This window comes from Suncus etruscus, chromosome 14 (genome assembly GCF_024139225.1).
Source record: "Suncus etruscus isolate mSunEtr1 chromosome 14, mSunEtr1.pri.cur, whole genome shotgun sequence".
Lineage (NCBI taxonomy): Eukaryota > Metazoa > Chordata > Mammalia > Eulipotyphla > Soricidae > Suncus > Suncus etruscus.
The window spans coordinates 90,956,542-90,973,386 of record NC_064861.1 but is presented as its reverse complement, the minus strand read 5'-3'; the positions used below and the strand labels follow the sequence as shown (position 1 = coordinate 90,973,386).

Genomic DNA, 16,845 nt, shown 5'->3' with positions numbered 1-16,845 from the left:
TCAAAACTCTCAGCAAGATGGGAATGGAAGGAACCTTTCTCAATATAGTGAAGGCCATCTACCACAAGCCAGTGGCAAATATTATCCTCAATGGAGAAAAACTAAAAGCCTTCCCTCTAAATTCTGGCACAAGACAAGGCTGTCCTCTCTCACCACTCCTATTCAACATAGCACTGGAAGTACTTGCTATAGCGATTAGGCAAGAAAAAGATATCAAGGGAATCCAGATAGGAAAGGAAGAAGTCAAGCTCTCACTGTTTGCAGATGACATGATGCTCTACTTAGAAAACCCTAAAGACTCTACCAAAAAGCTTCTAGAAACAATAGACTCATATAGCAAGGTGGCAGGCTACAAAATTAACACACAAAAATCAATGGCCTTTCTATACACCAATAGTAATAAGGAAGAAATAGACATTAAGAAAACAACCCCATTCACAATAGTGCCACACAAACTCAAATATCTTGGAATCAACTTGACTAAAAATGTGAAAGACCTATACAAAGAAAACTATAAAACTCTGCTCCAAGAAATAAGAGAGGACACGCGGAAATGGACACACATACCCTGCTCATGGATTGGCAGGATTAACATAATCAAAATGGCAATACTCCCCAAGGCGTTATACAGATTCAACGCTATCCCTCTAAAGATACCTATGACATTCTTCAAAGAGGTAGATCAGGCACTTTTGAAATTTGTTTGGAACAATAAACACCCTAGAATAGCTAAAGCAATCATTGGGAAAAAGAATATGGGAGGAATTACTTTCCCCAACTTTAAACTTTACTACAAAGCAATAGTTATCAAAACAGCATGGTATTGGAATAAGGACAGACCCTCAGATCAGTGGAATAGGCTTGAATACTCAGAAAATGTTCCCCAGACATACAATCACCTAATTTTTGATAAAGGAGCAGGAAATCCTAAATGGAGCAAGGAAAGCCTCTTCAACAAGTGGTGTTGGCACAACTGGCTAGCCACTTGCAAAAAATTGAACTTAGACCCCCAGCTAACATCATGTACGAAGGTAAAATCCAAATGGATTAAAGACCTCGATATCCGACCCCAAACCATAAGATATATAGAACAACACATAGGCAAAACTCTCCAGGACATTGAGACTTCAAGCATCTTCAAGGAGGAAACTGCACTCTCCAAGCAAGTGAAAACAGAGATTAACAGATGGGAATATATTAAGTTGAGAAGCTTCTGCACCTCAAAGGAAATAGTGCCCAGGATACAAGAGCCACCCACTGAGTGGGAGAATCTATTCACCCAATACCCATCAGACAAAGGGCTGATCTCCAAAATATACAAGGCACTGACAGAAATTTACAAGAAAAAAACATCTAATCCCATCAAAAAATGGGGAGAAAAATGAACAGACACTTTGACAAAGAAGAAATACAAATGGCCAAAAGACACATGAAGAAATGCTCCACATCACTAATCATCAGAGAGATGCAAATCAAAACAACAATGAGATACCACCTCACACCACAGAGAATGGCACACATCACAAAGAATGAGAACAAACAGTGCTGGCGGGGATGCGGAGAGAAAGGAACCCTTATCCACTGCTGGTGGGAATGCTGTCTAGTTCAACCTTTATGGAAAGCAATATGGAGATTCCTCCAAAAACTGGAAATCGAGCTCCCATACGATCCAGCTATACCACTCCTAGGAATATACCCTAAGAACACAAAAATACAATACAAAAATCCCTTCCTTACACCTATATTCATTGCAGCACTATTTACCATAGCAAGACTCTGGAAACAACCAAGATGCCCTTCAACAGACGAATGGCTAAAGAAACTGTGGTACATATACACAATGGAATATTATGCAGCTGTCAGGAGGGATGAAGTCATGAAATTTTCCTATACATGGATGTACACAGAATCTATTATGCTGAGTGAAATAAGTCAGAGAGAGAGAGAAAAACGCAGAATGGTCTCACTCATCAATGGGTTTTAAGTAAAATGAAAGACATTCTTGCAATAATAAATTTCAGACACAAAAGAGAAAAGAGCTGGAAGTTCCAGCTCACCTCAGGAAGCTCACCACAAAGAGTGATGAGTTTAGTTAGAGAAATAACTACATTTTGAACTGTCCTAATATTGAGAATGTATGAGGGAAATGTAGAGCCTGTTTAGGGTACAGGCGGGGCTTGGGTGGGGAGGAGGGAGATTTGGGACTTGGGTGATAGGAATGTTGCACTGGTGATGGGTGGTGTTCCTTTTATGACTGAAACCCAAACACAATCATGTATGTAATCAAGGTGTTTAAATAAAAAAAAAGAAAGGGAAAACAAAAAGAAAAAAAAAGTGTCAAAGGATTTGCATATGCTCAGCCCTGAAGGGCTGAATCCCTCTTTCCCACTCAAACACTTGCCCACACACACACAACATGGTATGGGAATGTTTGCAAGCCATGACCACATTTCCAACTGCATTGTGTTTTATTTCTAGAACTCAGAGCACACAAATTACTTTTGTTTCTTTTTTTCTTTACTTTTCTCTTCTTCTTCTTCTTCTTCTTCTTCTTCTTCTTCTTCTTCTTCTTCTTCTTCTTCTTCTTCTTCTTCTTCTTCTTCTTTTGGTTTTTCGGGCCACACCCATTTTATGCTCAGGGGTTACTCCTGGCTAAGGGCTCAGAAATTGCCCCTGGCTTGGGGAAACCATATGGGATGCCGGGGAATGGAACCACGGTCCTTCCTTGCCTAGCGCTTGCAAGGCAGACACCTTACCTCTAGCGCTCGCCAGCCCCTGTTTCTTATTTTCTAGAAAATCAAAAGGTGAACTTGTGGGACTAGAGAAACAGTATAGCAGGGAGAGTATTTGCTCTGCACACAGCTGATCTGAATTTGATCCCGAGAATTTTTTCTTTCTTTCTTTCTTTCTTTCTTTCTTTCTTTCTTTCTTTCTTTCTTTCTTTCTTTCTTTCTTTCTTTCTTTCTTTCTTTCTTTCTTTCTTTCTTTCTTTCTTTCTTTCTTTCTTTCTTTCTTTCTTTTTTTCTTTCTTCTCTCTTTCTTTCTCTCTCTCCTTCTCTCTCTCTCTTTCTTTCTTTCTTTCTTTCTTTCATTTCTTTCTTTCTTTCTTTCTTTCTTTCTTTCTTTCTCTTCTTTCTCTCTCTCTCTCTCTTCTTTCTTTCTTTCTTTCTTTCTTTCTTTCTTTCTTTCTTTCTTTCTTTCTTTCTTTCTTTCTCTTTCTTTCTTTCTCTCTTTCTCTCTTTCGTTCTTTCGTTCTTTCTTTCTTTCTTTCTCTCTCTCTCTCTTTCTTTCTTTCTTTCTTTCTTTCTCTTTCTTTCTTTCTCTCTTTCTCTCTTTCGTTCTTTCGTTCTTTCTTTCTTTCTTTCTTTCTTTCTTTCTTTCTTTTTCTTTCTTTCTGTCTTTCTTTCTTTCTATCTATCTATCTTTCTTTATTTCTTTCTTTCTTTTTCTTTCTTTTTCTTTCTTTCTCTCTTTCTTCTTTGTTTCTTTCTTTCTTTCTTTCTTTCTTTCTTGTCACACCCGGCAGTGCTCAGGGGTTACTCCTGGCTCACACTCAGAAATCGCTCCTGGCAGGCACAGGGGATTATATGGGATGCCGGGATTTGAACCAATGACCTTCTGCATGAAAGTCAAATGCCTTACCTCCATGCTATCTCTCTGGACCCTCCCTGGCATTTCTTTAGGTACCCAGAGCTTCACTTGTTAGGGTCTGAAAAGATAACCCAACCTGCGCTGATAGTCAAAGATCACATCTGATAAAATAAAATGCAAAAGAGAGGTTATTTAGCTAGCTGTGTCCAGTCTTATGAAAGACAAAGGCACTGAGTGAAACAGGCAATTTGTACAGGGTCAACAGGCTTCAGCAGTCTAAGCATTTCATTGGTGGATATAGTTTAAATTCCATAGTATAAACGATTGATTCTTATATCTCACAGTCTTTTTTTTTTTTTTGGTTTTTGGGCCACACCCGGTAACGCTCAGGGGTTACTCCTGGCTATGCGCTCAGAAGTTGCTCCTGGCTTGGGGGACCATATGGGACACCGGGGGATCGAACCGCGGTCTGTCAAAGGCTAGCGCAGGCAAGACAGGCACCTTACCTTTAGCGCCACCGCCCGGCCCCAACATCTCACAGTCTTAACTCCTGCCTCCCCATATACCCTTTTATCTGGTCTGATACCATTTGTGCCAAAAACCAGAATGGCCTTTATAACAAGTAGCCCTTGACCACTCTATGGTGCAAGCTGACATCTCATTTTCTTGGTATTTGACCTGGAATTTGGGGTGGGGTGTAGCTATATCTGGGAAGGGATGGAGAATAGGTAAGCAAAGATTCAAGTTGATACAGGCTTCTTGCTTATTAAGGTGAGTTATAGCTTCAGGGTCTGGAGTCTAACAACCCCCCTTTTCTAGTTTACAGGGAGAAATCATTCTCCCTAATTTGCATAGCAGTTGCTAACAGATTAAGAGAAAGTCTGGGGCCGGGCGGTGGCGCTAAAGGTAAGGTGCCTGCCTTGCCTGCACTAGCCTTGGATGGACCGCGGTTCGATCCCCCGGTGTCCCATATGGTCCCCCAAGCCAGGAGCAACTTCTGAGCACATAGCCAGGAGTAACCCCTGAGCATTACCGGGTGTGGCCCAAAAATCAAAAAAAAAAAAAAAAAAAAAGAGAAAGTCTCTGAGTCTGGTCAGGAAAAGAGCTCTTTGGACTAAGGACCTTTGCCTGTCATTGGGGGTGACATTGGTTTAGAGGCCTAAATGATATTAAGATCTTACTTGGTTCAACTGCCTTTACTGGAACTGGAGTTATCTTGTCTTTTTTTTTTAAATTTTTGAGTCATACCTGGTGACACTCAGGGGTTACTCCTAGCTCTGTGCTCAGAAATCACTCCTGGCAGGCATGAGAGAAAATATGAGATGCAAGGATTCAAACCACCATCTTCCTGGAGTGGCTGCATACAAGGCAAAAGCCCTACTGCTGTGCTATTTCTCTGGCCCTATCTTGAGTCTTATTCGGAGAATGGCCCCTGGACTCCATGTAGTCTACATGTTTATTCCCCAAGTAAGGCCAAAAAGTGATCCTATGGTTTCCCTTTCCCCTTGCTTGTGAATCAAACCTGAACCAAATCCCAATACTATTTTCTCATAGGATAATCTTTGCTAGTAGGAGCAGGGTTAATAAAAAGAAAACTGTCATGATCACCCTCTGGATACACAATTTCACAACCTGTACCACCCTTCCATTTTGAATTTCCATCATTCGAGGTGACACAATGCCAATCTTTATAATAATAATAATCTATGAGGGGATCGAAGTGGTGGCGCAAGCCATAAGGCATCTGCCTTGTGTGCGATAGCCTAGGACAGACCAAGGTTCAATCTCCCCGCGTCCCATGTAGTCCCCCAAGACGGGGTAATTTCTTAGCGCATGACCAGGATTTCTGAGTGTCACTGGGTGTGCCCCTCCCCCCCAAAAAAAAACAAAACAAAAAAAAACTATGACTACTCCACATCTGTGTACTTGGTCTTATCATACCCTGGCCAAGCATAAAAACCATATTGACTGTGGGCACATCCACATTCCCTTGATGACGGGCATCTATCCCCATGACGTCTCTAAAGTCTAAATGTTTGATCTGGCCACCATGTATATAGGAGTGCTATCTTACTAGTTTCATATAACAAAATTCATGAGTCACTTCATAAAATCCCCAGGTCAGCCTCATGGACTCATGGGGGCTGGTATTTGAACCAAGAGTCCTCAGTGCCAGGAGGAGGGGGTTCTAGCTCTGTGATCTTGTTGAAGTCAGGTGTTCTCTCTGCTGAGCAGCTTGAGTTTCCGGGGGTTCTCTGGGTTGATCTCAGCTTTCTAGTCCTGCCTCCCTTGTTGAACTTCATAGGCAGATGTGAGAGTGATAGATCTAAGACTTGATCCTGCCAACCTGTGTGCTGATATGACACTTTCCTTGGTTTCATGACCTGGCAAGCTCGACATCCCTCCACCAATTCATGGTCCGTTGATGGTTGAAATTCAGTCTTGTGGTTTCTTTTTTGTTTTTGTGTATGGGCCACACCCGGTGATGCTCAGGGGTTATTCTTGGCTATGCGCTCAGAAATCGCTCTTGATGAGGGGGACCATGTGGGATGCCGGGGATCGAACTGTGGTCTGTCCTGGATCAGCTGCATGCAAGGCAAATACCCTACTGCTACACTGTCGCTCCACCTCCAAGTCTTGCAGTTGCTAAAGACGTCAGCATCTTCTGCTCTCCAAGATGAGTTGTTTGACATAAGTTGAGGTGTTGGTGGTTTCCAAGATCCTTGGGAATCAACAGTCTGTTCTCTGGGTCCTGGTACCAGCCATCCTCATCACCAATTGCTTTTTCTCTTCTAGTTTTCAGGGAGGAATCATCTTCCCTCACTTAAGGGTCTAGTGGTTAACATCGGACAAAAGTAATTAACTTCCCAGAGTACTAAAGCTAAAGCACTATTATTTATATGCAAAGGCACAATTAACAAATCACATAAATCAAAGTTTAGGGAAGGAATACCTCGGGTGACAGTTTGACTCACAAACCCTCCATCCATCCACAGTTTGGATAAGAGTCCAGGTACAGTTCACAAATAAATCAGGTCTTCATTTTTGCCAGCCATCCTGCAGCTACTGTTGGTACATTGCGGCCCCCCAGAGACCTCGTCCAGGCTGGGGACCACAACAGTTATTCACAGTTCATGAAGGGGATTCCGGCCTGAAAGTAAAGAGGGATTGGGAAGACAAGAGACTCAAGGCGAAAAGTTCCGATCAAGAGTCCGTTTATTTGGGGAGAGGGCTAGCCTTTTATAGTCAGGCCAAACAAAGAGAAAGGGGCAAGGCATTCTTGGAATAATTGTAACTTTCCACAGGCACATCATGTTTTTCAAAATTAACAAGGCTGTACATCACGAAGCTGGCATTCATCAATCATGAGGCCCAAGTTGTTAGAGCAACAAAGTATAAGATATAATCTCTGCCCAGGCCTACCAGCCTCTATCATTATGGGAACATCTTGGTGCCTGTGGTCGACTCCCCTAGCTCTGAGGTATGCAGTGACTCCCCTTTTCTTTAGATCCAAAAGCAAAGGCCACATTTGCTAGCTGCTTAGGCTGGCAGCTCGTGCTAATTGTCACATAGGCACTTTTGCTCAGACTTTCAGAGACTCCATTTTGATTTTAGTAAAAAGGGCTTTTAGTTATGCCAAAGAGTCTCCAACAAATTCCCCCTTTTTTATTTATTTCAAAGATGAGTTGAAACCCTGATGTGCTCTCAGTGTCAGCACCCCAAAGTAAGGCTATGGCTCAGGGAGCACGCAAGAAATTCTTGCATGAGTGCATATAGGCTAGGTCACCCTACCACTAAGAGCCAACACAGATTTAAAGAATGGGGTGGGCTTCTGACAACTGTCATCAGGCTAATCCCGTCCTAGGAATTTCCACAGCCGTGAGAGGAGGGAGTTTTTGTGCTTGGCAAGCTGTTCTAACTCCTCAAAGTCCAGTGTTTCAGGGGCGCCTGTTTCGCCCTCTGAGACTTCAGTCACCGGGGGTTCGTGAGGCTGGATCTGTTGATAACGTACGCCCACAGATTTTTTGGAAGCCTCATCAATCTGGGTTTTTATAAAGCCAGTTATATGGCGAAATGCCCATGGACCAAAAGAAACAAACAACAGGATCCCAATGAATGGGCCAAGCAGCGTGGGCACTAGAGTAGATATCCAGGGGGAAGCTGAAAACCAATTTTTATACCAATTTTCCTTCCTGTCTAAGGTTTTCTTGGTTTCAGCTAGTCTTTTTTCAACCTTTTTGATGCTATCCCTAACAAGGCCTAATTTGTCTTTAAAGAAGCAACATTCTGGGCCCGGAGAGATAGCACAGCGGCATTTGCCTTGCAAGCAGCCGATCCAGGACCAAAGGTGGTTGGTTTGAATCCCGGTGTCCCATATGGTCCCCGGTGCCTGCCAGGAGCTATTTCTGACCAGACAGCCAGGAGTAGCCCCTGAGCACCGCCGGGTGTGGCCCAAAAACAAAACAAAACAAAACAAAAAAAGCAACATTCTTCTTTTAAGGCAGCACATATCCCCCCCCCCATCTTTTAACAAAGCAAGATCAAGGCCATGACGGTTTTGTAGTACCATTTCAGCTAAGGAGCCAACAGTTTCTTGTAAATAGTCTAGATCTCGCTTAAGCTCCTCTATATCTTTAACAACAGTGGTGGTTAAAACATTAATAGCTTCTTGGGTATGAACCAATGAATAAATTCCTGTGCCTGCACCAGCAACACCTAAGCTTAACACCAAGGCAAAAGTGAGTGCAGTTACAAGTTTTCTTTTGCGCCTGGAAGGGGCAAGGGAGGTATCTTTACCAGGCAATAAATCTGATTCAGGTTTGACAGTTAATTTAGGCATTAAAACAACCAATACACAATAATTCTTATGCTGGAGAAAAATATTAGAAACAATATGGGGAGATAAACCCGAGGAACAAGCAAAAAATGTTAAATTGGGAGCAAATATAACCTGAAAAGATGAATTAACAAGAGTTTGCTTACAAATTTCAATAAGGGGAATAGGGGGAAGCATATTGAGTTTCAAAAGGCAAAGTTCAATTTCCACCACTTGTTTCAAAGTCATGCCATGGCGTTGAGGCTCCATACTTCATCGCAGAAGGTTGATATTGTTGGTGAAGTGAGGCAGTCTGAAGGCAGCAATTACTTCATAGAATGGTGGGATGGGTAAATAGCAGATTCAACAGTGTTCAAAGCTGGTGCTGGAGAGCGCCTGGGTAGAGGCGTTGACCACTTGCAGGATGAGGTCCGAGGCGGAAACCGGACCAACAGGTTTAATGGTTAATCTAGGCATTAACAAGGCTAAAACATAATAATCTTGATAAGCAAGAAATATTTCAGTAATAATATGGGGAGAAAGTCCAGTGGAGCAAACAAAATAAGTGGAGTTGGGGGCTTCAATGAAGATGGAAGAGTTGTTAACCACAATGGTTTGATTGCAAATGTTTGATAGTTGGACAGGGGGGCGCATATATGGTTTGAGTAAGCAAAGTCCCACGCCCGTGACCTGTCTTAAAGTTAAGGCTTTTTTGAGGTAGATGAAGACAGGACTGCGGGAGGCTGTGGAAGTCTTCTGTTAGACTTCAGCATTTAAAAATTTTTATAATTAAAAATTGCCAATTTTTAAAAAAACTTTTAAACTGAACCTAAATGTTTTTTTTAAACTTCTTAGTTATTATCTTAAAGCTAGATGCTTTTTTCTCTAGCCACATATTTATATTTTTATGGCCTTAACTTACACATAGCAGGAAAGCTGGGTGACTGCAAAGTCCAGAAATTCTCCAGGGAAAAGGTATCCCCGATGGCCATTGAGAAATCTGGGGTTTACCATCCCCCACACCCTCTGCCATGTTCTTAGAAGGACAAAGCCAGCTGAATACATAATTTTTAACACATGATTTTTTTTTTAAGCCTACAGCACCCGGTATTCCCAGGCGGTCTCCCATCCAAGTACTAACCAGGCCCGACCCTGCTTAGCTTCCGAGATCAGACGAGATCGGGCGCGTTCAGGGTGGTATGGCCGTAGATTTAACACATGATTTTTAGTTGCAAGATGCCAGTCTGTCAACTGACCAGACAGAACCAGGTTGAAAAAAATTAATTAAAATTTGAAAAATGGATAAGGCTTTGAAAATTGCATTTATGATGGAATGTAGAGATAACAAATAAACAGACAAAACAAAACAACACTAAACACAACATTGTATACTAGTGGCCACTTTCATTCATCACAACACACACATAAACAGACAAAAGGATAGATCCAAAACTGTTTTTTTTTTTTTAGAAAAATTGACAAGCGCTTTTAAATATTTAGCCAGCATATTTGTAAGAAAAAAAATTTTTTTTGTAGAAAAACTTTTAGTTTTTTGAAGTACTTAATGTAGATGGAGTGGAACTTTGCTGAAAATAAAAGTTTTAAGGTTTAGATTTAGCATAAAACATTTTTAAAATAATCCTAGTTTGAAGTTTAAAACATTAAGTAAAATGCAGTTAAAAATTTTTAAGTAAAATGGTTAATGAGCACTGTAGAAGGAGTCTCCACTCTGAAGTATGATATCATTTGCTATAAATGAACAGGCTTTCTTTAAATTAGTTTCACAGTAGAACAGTAAGACAGCTGCAATAAAGTGTTAAAATTTTTATGATTAAACACAATAGCATGAACTATGATAATTAAAGGTATGAAAAACTGACTTTAAAAAACAAACAACTGTTTCTACTTTGAAGACTTTAAGCGAATAATCTGTAAAAAATATTATATACCAAATTAACAAAATGTTTAGATCATTATAAAATATAGTTAAAGACATCTGATGCATTTCCACACCTAGAGCTTAAGACCAAAATTACTTTTGATACCTGATGTCAATCTGCTTATAAAATTTACTTTTATAATATTATTCATAAAATTAAATATATATATTTTCATTAATACTAGATTTTTTCACTTTGACACAAATATACAGATCTGTAAAATGTGCTGACTTTCTGAATACTCTTAAAAGGATAGATCTTTCAATGCAGAGGTAAAAAATATCCATTGCTGTAGCACAAAATTAAAACCAAGGGTACTATAAACCACACCTGGGTGTTTACTGTGCAGTAAAATTAACTATATTATTTAAAAAGGCTAATAACATTATTTTCCACATAATATTTTAAGTACATTAAAAATCAAAATAAATTTTCTAATAGAAATATAAAAGACTCGGGGCCGGGCGGTGGCGCTAAAGGTAAGGTGCCTGCCTTGCCTGCGCTAGCCTTGGACGGACCGCGGTTCGATCCCCCGGCGTCCCATATGGTCCCCCAAGCCAGGAGCGACTTCTGAGCGCATAGCCAGGAGTAACCCCTGAGCGTCACCGGGTGTGGCCCAAAAAACAAAAAAAAAAAAAAAAAAAAAAAAAAAAAAAGAAATATAAAAGACTCAAATTTTAATACTTGTGTGTCCGTTTAAATTTTAAACACCAAAAGGTTTTTCTTTTACCAATAATCTGTTATTACAAGTGACAGAATTATGACCTTGCTCTAAAATTTCTGAGAGGCATGAACAAAGGGAGTTTATTGCTGTTATCTCCTTGTTGCTTTTTCTCCCTAGAGATTTTTTAACCCTTACAGACCTGAATTTAGAAGGTTTTTTTAAATTTCCAATGTTTTAATAATTACTTTACAACACCCAATGCACAAAACTTAATTACACAAATGCTTTTTAAAAAGGCAAACTTGTGCCGCATAATTTAATTTACAAACTTTACAATTATTTGAGGCCTTTTATGAGATGCAACAAAATTCTGACAATAATTCTTACTATATATTTCACATGAACAGTTTCTGAATCCTTTTAATTCTACGCCCGTCACTCTCTGCCATATTTAGCAGAGTAATCAAACTTGTAAGCACTAAGACACACACAGGCTAGCACTATTTCTGAACTTAAGCCAAATTTTACCAACTTTAGGAGAGAAGTGATATTTTTTTTTTCAAAATTTTTGTTTGCATTTTGACGACACAGAAACTTACTGTCTCAAATACAGGTATAGAATATGCCACATATACACTACCTCTGCATAGAATAAAGGGCTTATTATAACATTTTTGAACACTTTTAAAACCTCATAATTTTACCAACTGTGGTCTTTATATTAGAAAAATATTTTAGGACTGCATTCCTTCCCTAAGGGATGGGGGGTGGTGGCTAGTTTATTAGGATCTTAAAGAAAAATAGACCTTGAGTGAGTTGGGGGTATATGGCCTCTTCCTAGAGCAGGGCCAGGACTTTATCTTTCTGTTTGTGCTGACCTGAGGTTTTGATATTCAAAGCGAGAACTTTTAAGACCAGGAGGTAAGGGGTTCCTTGTTGTCACTGGCTTGCTACTTTTTTTTTCTTCACAAGCATCTTTTGAAAAACTGTATAAACTTATTAGCTGGATAATGAATATCAATTTTTTCCTTAAAGGAGGCACATGCCAAAGGCCAATTATTTGTATTTTGCATCAGCCAATTAATATGCTGTTTTATTTTAAGGATGAATAGGATAATTAGGTTTATTTTCAAAATATATATATATATTTTTTTTGGTTTTTGGGTCACAACCGGCAGTGCTCAGGAGTTACTCCTGGCTGTCTGCTCAGAAATAGCTCCTGGCAGGCACGGGGACCATATGGGACACCGGGATTCGAACCAACCACCTTTGGTCCTGGATCGGCTGCTTGCAAGGCAAACACCCTGTGCTATCTCTCCGGCCCTATTTTCAAAATATTTTTTACAAAATTTATAACCTGAGCTACACATATTTGACAAAGTGTAGGGCTGACAAAGCGAAGCAGAACCTTCCACTGATAACTTGGGGAGGGGCCAGCACAGTTAATAGCAGGAAGGCTAGAAGCAAATCCTTTACAGTCAGCAGGGTGTAATGGTATAGAGAAAAAAAAGCAATCTTTTAAGATCAATTACTAATTTATTGGAATTAGAGGGAAGGTCAACCGAGGAGGGGAGTCCGGGTTGCAAAAGCACCCATTATTTAATTGCTTTGAGAATATGCAAGAGATGCCACTTTCCAGATTTCTTTTGAATAACAAAGATTGGGGTATTTCAAGGTGAATTGGAAGGCTTAAAGTGGGAGTGGCAGGGCCTGAGCTGGATGTTTCCCTGAGGCCGGCAGGAAAGAGGCTGAAAGATGGGCTCAGAGCAGGCTGAGTAAAGGGCGCATTAGGCCCAGAAGTTTTAACAGCAAAGTGCAGATATCGCAAGGTTTTATGGCTTAGCAGCTGATACTTTGTAATTATCCTGCTCACTGGGCCCTTAGAATTATTTGTAGGGACCTCAGCAGTTTCTGTCTTATGGCACTCAGCCTCACTCTAATTAGCCTGTCCCTCTGAATTCTCAAGAGGGGGGGGCTGGCTATGGGATCGGGTGGGCAGAGGACAGACAACTTTAGATTTAAGAGGGTAGGGGAAAGGTTTTGCTGCTGCTCTTTAAAGGAAGCAAAGGCTCCAGTGCCAGTAAGCTACTCATAAATGTGATCTGGGGGGGGGGGGGTGAAGCCTCCATCGCCCAGATTTGCCTGTTGCCTGCATCATGCCAAAAAATCTGTATCCCAAAGAATGTATTCTGAATGTGGCAGGGTAGTGCTAGCAATTTCTTTCCATTCAGCAGGTAGTAACTCCCCCCATCTCGAACTGCCTCAAGGCAGGAGAGGGTATAGGGAGCATTATGACTATAGGTGTTTATGGCGTGAAAAAGGGTCTCTATAGGTTTGTGTCGGAGACTTTGGTATTTCCTAATCTCTACCATGTGTTTGCCTAGTGAAGGAGCAGACTCAGGGTCATCTGGGGCCTGTTGCGGTTCTTCCTGAATGTCCTCTAGGGGTCTGGCTGCAGCGTGAGCTCTTTGGGTAGCCTGAGATCTATCTAGGTTCTGACTACGTGTCACTGTGCCTGTGCCTCTAAGCTGTGAGCAGCTGCGGTCTGCTGGTGAACGGGTCCTGGGGGGAGGAGATTCAACTTCTTCAGGCTGTTGGTTAAAGAATACAGGGAACTGATATGTATTATCAGAGGCTTGAAGCCGTGTAATTTGTTCTTCTAGACTTTTTATTTCCTTAAGTTCTTTTAATTGTGCCGCCAGGTTGGCTTTGTGATGTTGCAGGCCTGAAGGGACAGTTTGTTGTATTAGCACCTGAGGTGGATCAGGCAAGAGTTCTGCGCTGTATGGGGGAGGGGAGGGAGACCAGCCATGATTATAATGGGTGGCCCCTTCTGACAGGGACAAATTGTCCTCAGCTTCTAGAATGTCCTCCTTGGGGGGTGCACTGACAATTATGGGATAGAAGCCTTTAGAGGGCTCCAAATCTATGAGACTTTCTGTTTTCGGAGGGGCGCTGCTAGCCCGTGATTGATTGCGAGAGGCTATTTCTACAATGGCTTCAGCCTTCTGAATAATTTCTTTATTGATGAGGCTTTCCCCAAGGGGGTCTAATTCGGCTCCTGTGAAAATTTTACCCAGAATAGTCCAATAAGTATGCATAACCTTTTTATCCTTTTCTTTACCATGTTTGGTATAGTATTGTATAATTTCATCACCAATTTGTTTCCAGGTACTTGTAACTATACGGGGTCTAGTGACCACAAACCAAGGACAAATATCATGAACACATACAAAGAACTTAATTAAGTCCTTTTTCTTAACTTTAATTTTTCTTTCACCCAGAGCTTTCTTAAGATCTTTAATGAAAGCCTCCTCTTTTGATAAAGTAGTCCCCATTTTCTCCGGGGACAAATGAATGGCGGTGATAGTGATCACTGTTAGCTAACCTCCTTGCACCCTGCCCTTTATAGGGACTTACTGATGACTTACAGTGAGGCTCCGGACTCGTGCCTTTGCTGTTCGACCGGGTGATCCGTACTTCGTGCCCCACGTTTGTGCGCCACTCTGTGGCCCCCCAGAGACCTCGTCCAGGCTGGGGACCACAACAGTTATTCACGGTTCACGAAGGGGATTCCGGCCTGAAAGAAAAGCTGGATTGGGAAGACAAGGAGACTCAAGGCGAAAAGTTCCAATCAAGAGTCCGTTTATTTGGGGAGGGGGCTAGCCTTTTATAGTCAGGCCAAACAAAGAGAAAGGGGCAAGGCATTCTTGGAATAATTGTAACTTTCCACAGGCACATCATGTTTTTTCAAAATTAATAAGGCTGTACATCACGAAGCTGGCATTCATCAATCATGAGGCCCAAGTTGTTAGAGCAACAAAGTATAAGATATAATCTCTGCCCAGGCCCACCAACCTCTATCTTTATGGGAACATCTTGGTGCCCGTGGTTGACTCCCCTAGCTCTGAGGTATGCAGTGACTCCTCTTTTCTTTAGGTCCAAGGGCAAAGGCCACATTTGCTAGCTGCTTAGGCTGGCAGCTCGTGCTAATTGTCACGTAGGCACTTTTGCTCAGACTTTCAGAGACTTCACTTTGATTTTAGTAAAAAGGGGTTTTAGTTATGCCAAACAGTCTTCAACAGTACATCAGTGTGGCCCTGTCCCCAACATCTTTTTCATCCTGATCTCTTCTTTGAAGATATTAATCACACCTGGATTACAGGGCCACCCCCATCCTGTTGGGTGGGGATCTAGCGGATCAAGAAAAGTGCTGGCTAGAAAAGCAGCAGAGAATCGTTTAGTGCAGTCACAGAAATAATTACACTGAGAATGATCATAACAAAATGTGACTGAATTGGGGCCGGAGAGGTGGTGCTAGAGGTAAGGTGTCTTCCTTGCAAGCACTAGCCAAGGAAGGACCGCGGTTCAATCCCCCGGTGTCCCATATGGTCCCCCCAAGCCAGGGGCAATTTCTGAGTGCTTAGCCAGGAGTAACCCCTGAGCATCAAATGGTTGTGGACCAAAAATACAAAAAGAATACAAAAAAAATGTGACTGAATGAGGGAAGTAGAAAGCCTGTCTAGAGTACAGGCTGGTGTGGGGTAGGGAGGAAGGACACGGGATATTGGTCATGGAAATGTTGCACTGGTGAAGGATTATATATATATATATATATATATATATATATATATATATATATATATATATGTGTGTGTGTGTGTGTGTGTGTGTGTGTGTGTGTGTGTGTGTGTGTGTGTTAAAAAAATCAAAAAAAAAAAAAGAAAAGATAAGGCCTCCCAATTCTTACCACAGGCTGTGTTCCTTACACTGACTGTATAGAAAGAGGAGGTACAGTAAATGGACCAAAAAAAATAGAAAAGCAGCAGAGAGCTTAAGAGACAGAGAGATATGTTATATGCAGCATAGAGAGAAGCAGAAAAGGTGGGCAGCAGAAACTTAGAGAAGCCATATGAGGAAAAGGATATGGGGGACAGAGCCTTGAAATAAAAGTGACCTGACTCTGATGAAACTTTGACTGCTTGTGAGTTATTTCTCCAGTACTATTCTATTTCATCACACCTGATGGCCTGAGGGGTTAGAAATATGGTGTCTGGGGCAGACTCACCCAACAAGTGAGTTTTATATTATAATTTTCATATTTTAATAAACAACTGGCAATTGAACATGGACACAAGGCTTGAGATCCTGAGAAGACCCCCAATGATGGTGAGTGCCTTGACCTTCTGGTGATTAATCATGGTCTCTTGCACCAGACTGAGAATGAAGAGCCCAGAATGTTGGTGCATGTGGCACCTGTTCTGAAAATGGTGGAGACCCCTTTAGGCAGAAAAGGAGCAGAGAGTAAAGAGAATAGAGCTGAAAACTTGGATTAGTCCCCCAGAGGCTAAGACTCACAGCCTTTTCCTACCAAAGGTACCTTTTTCAAGGACTTCAGCCTCTCCATTTGCAGAAACCCAAAGAAATCACTGATTGGAAAGAAGCTAGAAAGAAAGCTCTGTTGAAATGGGACCGGCAGCCCTCAATCTTGAATCTGGCTCTGGAACTGAAAGACATTTTGTATCTGATAACCTTGGCATACTAACACAGATGGAGTAGAAGTTGGAGGAAGAAGCCCAGCCGAAGCTCAAATGAGGAGAAACTTTTTTTCAGAATCTCCTACATCTTAACTGTTTCAGGTTGATCTCTTGACCCTATATGCATTGGTCATTATCTTGCTGTTTAAAATGTGTTTTATCGGGACTGGAGTGATAGCACAGTAAAAGTGCATTTGCCTTGCATGCAGCTGACCCACGATAGAATTGGGTTCAAGCCCTGGCATCCCATATCGTCCCCCAAGCCTGCCAGGAGCGATTTCTGAGTGCATAGCCAGG

At 41.5% G+C, this 16,845-nt stretch overlaps 1 protein-coding gene, 2 non-coding genes and 1 pseudogene across 3 annotated transcripts in view; 1 reads left to right on the top strand and 3 right to left on the bottom strand.

Annotated features, from left to right (window-relative positions):
- Window positions 1-16,845, bottom strand: part of LOC126028593 (C5a anaphylatoxin chemotactic receptor 1-like) — a 334,324-nt gene that overhangs the window by 164,617 nt on the left and 152,862 nt on the right. The window lies entirely within an intron of this gene.
- LOC126028751 (5S ribosomal RNA) lies at window positions 9,500-9,618 on the bottom strand. The gene has a single exon (XR_007502467.1). It is a non-coding gene; the product is annotated as a 5S ribosomal RNA (ribosomal RNA).
- LOC126029352 (small nucleolar RNA SNORA22) lies at window positions 10,567-10,696 on the bottom strand. Its single transcript, XR_007502965.1, has one exon. It is a non-coding gene; the product is annotated as a small nucleolar RNA SNORA22 (small nucleolar RNA).
- On the top strand, window positions 15,745-15,858 carry LOC126028818 (uncharacterized; annotated as a pseudogene).